The sequence below is a fragment of the Phyllobates terribilis genome, unplaced genomic scaffold, assembly GCF_046119375.1.
Source record: "Phyllobates terribilis strain yellow unplaced genomic scaffold, ASM4611937v1 Scaffold_19__1_contigs__length_20705806, whole genome shotgun sequence".
Taxonomy (NCBI): domain Eukaryota; kingdom Metazoa; phylum Chordata; class Amphibia; order Anura; family Dendrobatidae; genus Phyllobates; species Phyllobates terribilis.
The window spans coordinates 6,911,699-6,922,855 of NW_027362779.1; positions in this window are offsets into that span (position 1 = coordinate 6,911,699).

Sequence of the window (11,157 nt, forward strand, 5' to 3'; positions counted from 1 at the left end):
GTCTGACTCATCCTTAGATACAATTTCAAGATACCTGACGGTGCCTCGTTCATCTGTACAAACAATTATACGCAAGTACAAACAAGATGGGAATGTACTGCCATCTTATCGCTCAGGAAGGAGACGGGTTCTGTGTCCCAGAGATGAACGTGCTTTGGTCCGACATGTGCATATCAACCCAAGGACAAAAGCAAGAGACCTTGTGAAGATGATGGCGGAAGCTGGTAAGATTGTGTCAATAACCACAGTGAAACGAGTACTGTATTAACATGGGCTGAAAGGCCACTCTGCCAGGAAGAAGCCATTACTCCAAAAGAAACATAAAAAAGCCAAATTAATGTTTGCAAATGCACACAGGAACAAAGACCTTAATTTTTGGAGACATGTCTGTGGTCTGATGAAACTAAAATTGAACTTTTTTGGCATAATGACCATCGCTACGTTTGGAGGAAAAAGGGAGAAGCTTGGAAGCCAAAGAACACCATCCCAACTGTGAAACATGGGGGTGGCAGCATCATGATCTGGGGTTGATTTGCTGCAGGAGGGACTGGTTCACTTCACTAAATAGATGACACCATGAGAAAAGAAGATTATGTGGCAATACTGAAGCAACATCTCAAGACATCAGCCAGGAAGTTAAAGCTTGGGCGGAAATGGGTATTCCAAATGGACAATGACCCGAAGCATATTTGACGCACCCCTGGGCCGGTGTCGCGCAGCGTTGCGCACGCGGGAGCTTACCCGGAGCCGGATCTGTTGAGGGTTGTAGTCTCATGGCGGTGACCCGGTCCGTGCCCAGGGAGTCAGACTAAGTGGCGCTGTATCAGCGGTAGATGTTGGACGACTATGCCACCCGTTGAGTACAGCTAAGGAGCTGCTGCTGCAGGGCAGACCGCTGAGGCCGGTGGTAGGATTGTGCAGCGTGATAGTATAACCCCCAACGGGAGGGGTATGGCCTCAGGGCAGCCGACGTGGATGATGGGGGTAGCAGGAACCACTCGGAGACGGTACGGTGTAGTTCAGGGTCTTTACTGGAGACAAAGATAGACCCTCCCGGAGTACTGGCTAGCGATTGGGGCCTGGTCAGTCCTTGAGCAGATGGGATCTCCCCTGACCAGGCGGAGTTGTAGGCCTCCCAAACTAACTGTACTCTTCTGGCTACCTTGCTAGAGGCGGGTATAAGTAGCCCACGTCCCTGAGTGTACCGTGTGGTGCTCACCCGTATGGCCGGTGACTCGGGGCCTTCTAGTAGCTTCCGCTCCACGACGGCGGTGCTGGTCCCATGCGTGTGACCGTGCCTTCGGGTTTCTTGGCCAGAGGACCTGAAATCCCCTGCCTGACGGATTCTGCTGCTGGGTAGGAGTTAGTCCCCACAGCCTCGGACTCCGGGTCCGGTAAGAAATCTTCTCAGTCAGGGCGAGCTCTGCAGCTGCCAGCCCCTGACTCCTTGTAACACTGCTCCCACAGAGCTCCTGTTGTTTCTTCCCATAGCTGCTTCTCTTCTCTGTCTCTTCTTCTGGCATGGCCCAGGAGCTGGGCCCAGCCGGAGCCACAGCTCCCTGTCAGCCCTCCTGGCTGAACTCTCCCTCTGAACTCCCCAACCCTGCCTCAGCCCCAGGTTTATATAGGGGAAGTCCTTCCCCTCCCAGGACTGGGCAGGAGGTGTGGCATGCATAGGATTCCTGACCAAGAGACCTCCCACCTGCTCTCAGACGTAATATCTCTATCACTGTGGCAACCAGACCCCTGGGGTGTCACATTCCCCCCTAGTGAAATTTAGTACTCCGGGACTAAACATATTTTTAGAAAAACATAACAAGGTATAAACAATAATAATACAATAAGAAAAACACATAAAGATGGTCACGGCGTGTCCGCAACCGGGTGCAGTTTTTGAAGAAAAGCAAGGTGTCCATTTCACCAAAACAGGGAGACGTAACCAGGTAGGGGTCTGTCCTGCCCCGAGTCCTTAACAGTCTTTAGTCCATTCCTGGGTTATGCTCCAACCATGTACAAAGGATTCCCGGTAAATCCACCAAAGACTCCCATAAATTACTAGAAACACATAATTATTTACAGGATATGGCCGCTCTCAGTCCTCGGCCAGTGGGGATAAGGAATGGCTGCTCACAGTCCTCAGCCTGGTTTAAGATAGGGGCACATGGGGAACAATTCACTAATCCCAACGGGGACCATATTTTAATTAGCAGCAGTCCTTGTACCCTTACGGGTAACTATTTACAGCTCTTTATTCACGCTACTTCCCTTCAGTAGCTATGTCCTCTTTGTGCTCCCTCCTGAGGGTAGTCCTCAGACCCGTCCGGGTCCTCTTGGCTTTCCTCGTATTGGTAGTACTGCAGCTCCTCCTCGGTTAGCTGGGTTAGTATCTCTGCGACAGTCCTCCTCCCAGGTGGCCAGGACTTTACCTCCCTTTGGGCTGCCCCGGTTAATTGGGCCACCAGGATGCTCACGTTTTGCTCCTCTGTGAGGGGATACACCTGGAAGAGGCTATCCAGCTTTTCTCTAAAGTCATGCAGGGTATGTGACTCCCCTGAGTACTGGGGTAGCCAGGCTGCCCCCGGGATATAGGGCATGGTGAAAGGCATGACCGCAACAGCGGTGGCGCTGGCGGGGGTTGAAGCGGTGAAGCTCTCCTCCGTATCCGACATCCTTCTCCCCCCTAGTGGACCGTGGCCTACCTTGCGATGATCCTCTTCCGTAGGCCGCGGCTCCGCAGTGGATCGTCAGGGTTGAGGACCTTCCGTCGCGCTCCTGTGACGTCGGCGTCTGCTGGGCTCCTTCCAGGACCTTACGCAACGTCCGGACGTGAGGCGGGGCTTCAGTTCTCGCGCGCTTTCGGAGTCCACGCCCCTCTTCTTCCCGCGCGGCGTCTTCAAGATGGCGTCCAACGGCGGGAAAACTCCACGGATGGCGGGAAGAAGGCAGAAGATGGCGCCGGATGGCGGGAAAACTTCGCGGATGGCGGGAAGAAGACAGAAGATGGCGCCGGATGGCGGGAATCTTCACCACTGGTAAGTTTGAACAGTCTTTTTCAGGCATGCAGTACCCGGTGGTTGCGGGCACGAGATCCTGCCGACTACGCCAAAAGTTGACGCACCCCTGGGCCGGTGTCGCGCAGCGTTGCGCACGCGGGAGCTTACCCGGAGCCGGATCTGTTGAGGGTTGTAGTCTCGTGGCGGTGACCCGGTCCGTGCCCAGGGAGTCAGACTAAGTGGCGCTGTATCAGCGGTAGATGTTGGACGACTACGCCACCCGTTGAGTACAGCTAAGGAGCTGCTGCTGCAGGGCAGACCGCTGAGGCCGGTGGTAGGATTGTGCAGCGTGATAGTATAACCCCCAACGGGAGGGGTATGGCCTCAGGGCAGCCGACGTGGATGATGGGGGTAGCAGGAACCACTCGGAGACGGTACGGTGTAGTTCAGGGTCTTTACTGGAGACAAAGATAGACCCTCCCGGAGTACTGGCTAGCGATTGGGGCCTGGTCAGTCCTTGAGCAGATGGGACTCCCCTGACCAGGCGGAGTTGTAGGCCTCCCAAACTAACTGTACTCTTCTGGCTACCTTGCTAGAGGCGGGTATAAGTAGCCCACGTCCCTGAGTGTACCGTGTGGTGCTCACCCGTATGGCCGGTGACTCGGGGCCTTCTAGTAGCTTCCGCTCCACGACGGCGGTGCTGGTCCCATGCGTGTGACCGTGCCTTCGGGTTTCTTGGCCAGAGGACCTGAAATCCCCTGCCTGACGGATTCTGCTGCTGGGTAGGAGTTAGTCCCCACAGCCTCGGACTCCGGGTCCGGTAAGAAATCTTCTCAGTCAGGGCGAGCTCTGCAGCTGCCAGCCCCTGACTCCTTGTAACACTGCTCCCACAGAGCTCCTGTTGTATCTTCCCATAGCTGCTTCTCTTCTCTGTCTCTACTTCTGGCATGGCCCAGGAGCTGGGCCCAGCCGGAGCCACAGCTCCCTGTCAGCCCTCCTGGCTGAACTCTCCCTCTGAACTCCCCAACCCTGCCTCAGCCCCAGGTTTATATAGGGGAAGTCCTTCCCCTCCCAGGACTGGGCAGGAGGTGTGGCATGCATAGGATTCCTGACCAAGAGACCTCCCACCTGCTCTCAGACGTAATATCTCTATCACTGTGGCAACCAGACCCCTGGGGTGTCACATATTGACAAAATGGGAACAAAGTGGCTTAAGAATAACAAAGTCAATGTTTTGGCGTGGCCATCACAAAGCTCTGATTGCAATCCTATTGAAAATTTATGGGCACTCTTGCTGCGAGCAAGGCGACCTACAAACCTGGATCTGTTACACCAGTTTTGCCAGGAGGAATGGGTCCAAATTCCGACCAACTATTGTGAGAAGCTTGTGGAAGGATATCCCAAAAGTTTGACCCAAGTCATTCAGTTTAAGGGTGATGGTACCAAATACTAGTGAAATGTATGTAAACTTTTGACTTTATATATATCAAAAATTGATTCTGCTATAACCAGAACCCTGGTAGGATAAACAAAAACATGAACACTTCAAATAATATTAACAATATAATTTTATTAGAACATAAAATAACAATAATTAAAATACCAGGAGCCTCAAATGTGAGGGACAAACAAATGCTGTACCCTATTCCTGAAGGAATTGAGGGTAAACTGATTAAATTTGCTGATGACACAAAGCTAGGAGGGATAGCTAATACTAGAGAAGAGAGAGAGAGGATTCAAAAAGACTTAAATAAACTGGAGCAGTGGGCAGCAACCAACAGAATGGTTTTTAACAGGGAAAAATGCAAAGTACTACATCTGGGCAATAAAAATGAAAAAAGCATATACAGAATGGGAGGAATAGAGCTAAGCAACAGTACATGTGAAAAAGACTTAGGTATACTAATAGATCATAGACTGAACATGAGTCAACAGTGTGATGCAGCAGCAAAAAAGGCAAATACAATTCTGGGATGTATTAACAGAAGCATACAGTCTAGATCACGTGAAGTCATTATCGGTCTTTACTCCTCTTTGGTCAGACCTCATCTGGAATACTGTGTACAGTTTTGGGCACCACATTTTAAAAAAGACATAGACAAACTGGAGCAAGTTCAGAGAAGAGCGACCAGAATGGTGACTGGTCTGCAAACCATGTCCTATGAGGAACGGTTGCAGGATTTGGGAATGTTTAGCTTGCAAAAAAGAAGACTGAGAGGAGACTTAATAGCTGTCTACAAATATGTCAAGGGCTGTCACATTGTAGAAGGATCATCTTTATTCTCATTTGCACAAGGAAAGACTAGAAGCAATGGGATGAAACTAAATGGGAGGAGACACAGATTAGATATTAGAAAAAACTTTTTGACAGTTAGGGTGATTAATGAGTGGAACAGGCTGCCACGAGAGGTGGTGAGTTCCCCTTCAATGGACGTCTTCAAACAGAGGCTGGACAGACATCTGTCTGAGATGATCTAGTGAATCCTGCTTTGAGCAGGGGGTTGGACCAGATGACCCAGGAGGTCCCTTCCAACTCTACCATTCTATGATTCTATGATTCTATGATATCTGCGCAGCAAGAGTAATAACCATATATTACCCCATTACTGAAATAATGTGACTATACAAATGCATTGCAAAACATTTCAACCTGAATAACCGCTCATGTGGCAAAAATAGAAAGAAAGAAATGCATATGCTATTATAACGGTCACTAGACTATCACTGATGAGTTTGAGATACGCCTATAAAATGTAAAGCGGCAGTGCATATGATGATATAGAGTCGACTGTCCAGAAAAAAAGTGCAAAGTGCTTAGATAAATATAACGTATTGTTTCCAGCCTCAAAGAAACTAATGCATATAGCAGTTAATAATGTTAGTATATCTATCAGGGGAGACTGGGTACATAAAAGAGGCTGGGTATGGTCCCATAGAATAACTATAGTGTAATAGTGGCACTGTCCACAAATAGACAAAACAGCTCAACACATCATGAGAAAGAAATACCTGGTTAGAATGGCAGCTTCTAGGCAGGGTAAGCACGCGTCCCTCCACCCCGACGCGCGTTTCATCAACACTTCCTCAGGGGTCGTGCCAGGGAGGGGAACGCCAGATGTTATATAGGGAGCCTAATCCAATCATGAACCGAGCCGGAGAGAAAAAGTGTGTCACCTGACTTTCCGGTATGTGTTCTGGCTGGTATACGGCGTGAGACATTCTGTGCCCGCCCCAATACATGTGACTCTGCGGCTTCTGGCATTTCACCCGCAAGCCGGCAGTGCAGTCACGGACATGACGGCAATGCGTGCCAGCAGGGTCTAAGAGCCAGAAACAGCCAAGGTCAGGGGGAGGCGCCCATAAATGCTAGCGCTCAGCAGCCATACACTCTAACCTGATCATACATAATACTAAGATGTGAATAGGCAGAAATTATGGGATTCTATTGTGTAGTGAACAAATATGCAGACTGATTGGGGATTAGAATAATGTTAAGACTTTGCAGTAAGTAATAAAAATGCCTTAAAACATTCTCTCTCTCTCATTATTCTGGCATTTGGAAAATATCAAAAATGATGGTAATCCTAATTGACCTAAAACGGGAAAGGTTTATTCTGATTTCATGTCAGATATTGATAAAAACATGCAGATGTGTCTCTTTATATAGTGGATGGAAACTTCTGGTTTCATCTGTATATGTATTGATTTCATGGCTCTAATGATTTTTGGGGGAATTGCTCAAGTTTTTAATGTAAGCATCAAAAATTGGAAAAAAATTTTTACACTTTTATATTTTTTACATATTTCTATGTCGCCAACAAATTCTGCAAAGTTCAGTTTTTTTCTCATTAATAAAACTTGCATTTTTCTAATCATTTATTGTATCATAAAATATTACACACAATGCAGATTGTTCAACTTTGCCAAAATTTGACTTTTCCCATGTGTCCACCAGTCTTGACCAGCACCGGCAAAATTTTGAAGCCTTGCGGAGCTTCTTGGGGAGAGGCTTAACAGCGCCGCAGGTTTTTCCAGCTAATCCTTCACTAAAACAGGCGTGTAAAAGGCCAATCTTCATGAAATGGGACATAATCTTGTGTAACTGTCTGCCCAGAAACAATGTAGGGCTGACAATTATCTAATAGGTTTGAGGCCTTAAAGGGACTCTGTCAGCACAAAATGACTGTTCAAACCAAGCACAGGCACTCGATGCACTCTTGCTGCGGCCAAACAGTTAAGTGCATCTTCTCATCTATTTCTATCCCTGTTACAAAATGGAGCGTCTGGTTGGATGCCCGACCACTGATCCATTCATTCTCAATGGAGCTGTTGGAAAAAGCAGAGCGCTCTGCAGCCCCAAAGGGCAAGAATGGAGGTCAGACTGAGCATGTGCACCGCTGCCCAATTCCAAAAGTGATAAAAGTGCCGCATTCTGCCCATCAGTGCCGCTCTAAGCTGTTGGACACCACCGATCACCTTGGATAGGTGATAAAGGGGTCGTCTGATGAAAAGAAGTTCTCTCGATTGATGCACGGAAGCATCGTTATAAAATACAGTTTTCTCTCATAAAATGTGAGATTTTAGTATTACGTTATACCAGGGATGGCCAATTTATTTTCCCGAGGAGCCCTCCACTGTTCTGGAGGGAAAAATCAACAGGCTGAAATCAATTCTGCTCAATATTAGAATTGATACATTCCGCTGACTCGCTGCTACATGTTACGATAGAGCTTATTGTATCGTCTATCCTTACTTGTAGTGACTCGCCCCCTGGGCCGTGGGGCTCTCGGAACCGGACAACAGGGCAATGCTGGGAGTAGTAGTGGCGACCCGGTCCCGTGGCTCAGGGTGGTCAGACCAAATGCTGTGGCAGTGTATTTGTAGGTTTTGAAAGTCCGACTACGCCACCTGTGGATTGCGGTCAGGGAGGACCGCTGCTGCGGGGCAGACCGCTGAGGCTGGTGTTGGGGGTGCAGCAGGGAATAGTACAACTCCCCATGGGAGGAGTGTAGCCTCAGGGCAGTGTAATAGGATGCTGGGGGTGATGGTGCAGGCGCAGCAGTAATCACACAGAGTCCAATAATGCAGTCCAGGGTCTTTTACTGCAGATCTTATCACAGACCCACCAGGAGTACAGGGAGGAATGGACCTGGGTGTCTGAGGGCATTCGGGCGAGCTCCACTGGTCAGGGTGAGTGGGTAGGCCTACCGTTCTCTCTCTGCCCTTGCTGACTATCTCCCCCTTTAGTGGTATGATAGCCCACGTCCCTGAGCTGGCCGTGTACTACGCCTGTATGGCTTGCGACTCGGGCCCTAGGTACCTATAGCTTGTCTGTGCTGTACCGGTCCCTCTGTGTGGCGGAGCTTCCAGGCTTCTTAGGCCAAGGGACCTAAAATCCCTCGCAAGTAGATGATCTGCTGCAGGACTTGCAATTCTGACAGCCTCGGATCCCAGTGTCCGGTATGTTGTTCTCTCTCAGCCAGGACCAGCTCTCGTCGCCTCTGTCCCTGGCTTGCTGTTCCTCCTTAGCCTCCTGGACTCCTCAGCTGCCGCTGACCTGTCCCTCTCTTCTGGGAACCCTTCTGGATGCTTCAGAAGTGGGTCCTGGTCTCCCTAACCCTGCCCTCAGTACCAGCTTTTATAGGGGCAGCCTGCTCCCCCTACTGGCCTGGGACAGGAGGTGCTGCATGCTAATGGTCCATGACCAGAGTACCTCCCTCCTGCTCTCAGACACAGCCTTACAAGTTTGTGGCATCCAGGCCTGGGGTGACACAGTAGCAGCAAATCCACACCATATAATTCAGTGCTTTTTATAAATCATCTGCTCCCGTTATTCAATCATTGTACGATGATAAACAGCTCTTCACACACACATTATGATGCCCCCACAGTACATTCCCCCGACAAAGTATGATGTCTACACAGTACATTCCACCACACACAGTATGATGTCCCCACAGTACATTCCCCCCCACACACAGTATGATGTCCTCACAGTACATCCCCCCCCCCACACACAGTATGATGGCCCCACAGTACATTCCTCCCCACACACAGTATGATGCCCCCACAGTACATTCCCTCACACACACAGTATGATGCCCCCACAGTACATTCCCTCACACACACAGTATGATGCCCCCACAGTACATCCCCCCACACACAGTATGATGGCCCCACAGTACATTCCTCCCCACACACAGTATGATGCCCCCACAGTACATTCCCTCACACACACAGTATGATGCCCCCACAGTACATTCCTCCCCATAAAGTATGATGTCCCTGACGCGCCCCTGGGCCTGTGTCGCGCTGCGTTGCGCACGCGGGAGCCTACCCGGAGCCGGATCAGTGGAGGGTTGTAGTCTCGTGGCGGTGACCCGGTCCGTGCCCAGGGAGTCAAACTAGACGGCAGTCTATTAGTAGTAAATAGTTGATGACTACGCCACCCGTTGAGTGCAGCCAGGAAGCTGCTGCTGCAGGGCAGACCGCTGAGGCCGGTGGTAGGATTGTGCAGCGTGATAGTATAACCCCCAACGGGAGGGGTATGGCCTCAGGGCAGCCGACGTGGATGATGGGGGTAGCAGGAACCACTCAGAGACGGTACGGTGTAGTTCAGGGTCTTTACTGGTAACAACGACAGACCCTCCCGGAGTACTTGCTAGCAAACGGGGCCTGGTCAGTCTTTGAGCAGATGGGATCTCCCCTGGCCAGGCGTAGTTGTAGGCCTCCCAAACTGACTGTACTCTTCTGGCTACCTTGCTAGAAGCTGATGTAAGTAGCCCACGTCCCTGAGTGTACCGTGTGGTGCTCACCCGTATGGCCGGTGACTCGGGGCCTTCTAATGGCTTCCGCTCCACGATGGCGGTGCTGGTCCCACGCGTGTGACCGTGCCTTCGGGCTTCTGGGCCAGAGGACCTGAAATCCCCTGCCTGACGGATTCTGCTGCTGGGTAGGAGTTAGTCCCCACAGCCTCGGACTCCGGGTCCGGTAAAGAATCTTCTTAGTCAGGGCGAGCTGTGCAGCTGCCAGCCCCTGACTCCTTGTAACTCTGCTGTTTCCTATGCTGCTTCTTGTCTCCACTCTCCTTGTCTGACTCACCCTGCCTCAGCCCCGGGTTTATACAGGGGAAGTTCTTCCCCTCCCAAGACTGGGCAGGAGGTGTGGCATGCACAGGATCCCTGACCAAAGGACCTCCCACCTGCTCTCAGACATAACATTACATTACTGTGGAAAACCAGACCCCTGGGGTGCCACATTCCCCCCTAGTGAAATTTAGTACTCCGGGACTAAACACATTTAGAAAAACATAACAAAGTATAACAATAACAATACTATAAGAAAAACACATAAGATGGTTACGGCGTGTCCGCAACCGGATGCAGTCTTTGAAGAAAAGCAAAGGTGTCCATTTCACCAACACAGGGAGACGTAACCAGGTAGGGGTCTGTCCTACCCCGAGTCCTTAACAGTCTCTAGTCCATCCTGGGTTACGCTCCAACTATATACAAGGATTCCCGGTAAATCCACCAAGGTTTCCTAAAAACAACTGGAAACACAAAATTATACACAAGCAACAATACACAGATAAACATAAATAAAACTATTTTTACACTTCAAATTCTCCAGCGTGCGGGTAACTGGCCTCTAGTGGCCCTAGTGGACCTACGGAGCTGACTGTCTGGCCCTGAACTACAGGGTGGAGGAGCTGTCAAGGGTAAACTGGGCAGCTGTCTACCGGCTCTTTGTCTCACTAGGGGTACGGTAGGCTCACTATAAGCAGAGGGTTGATTCTCCTGTTCTACTCGTGTGGAGTCTTCTGCCTCCTGGACCGGCTGTTCTTCCAGCTCTACCCGTTGCTCCGTAGGTTCTTGGGATGATGGTTGGAGGAAGGTGAGTACGGGTACCACAACTGCACCATTGACTTGAGTCCAAGACCGAGGGAAGTCCCCGAGCACGGTACTAACCATATCTTCCCTTTCTCCCACGGGTCGATGGTCTTCTTGTTCCTCTTCAGGGTTCCTCAGTTGTTCGGGACACTTCTTCAGGTGGTCCCGGGATACAATGGCTGTGGTTTCCCCTCCATCTTTACTGATGGTACAGACCTTCGGGTTCTCGTGGCTTGAGGGCAGTACGGTGTACGGGTCCTTCTCCCACTGGTCAT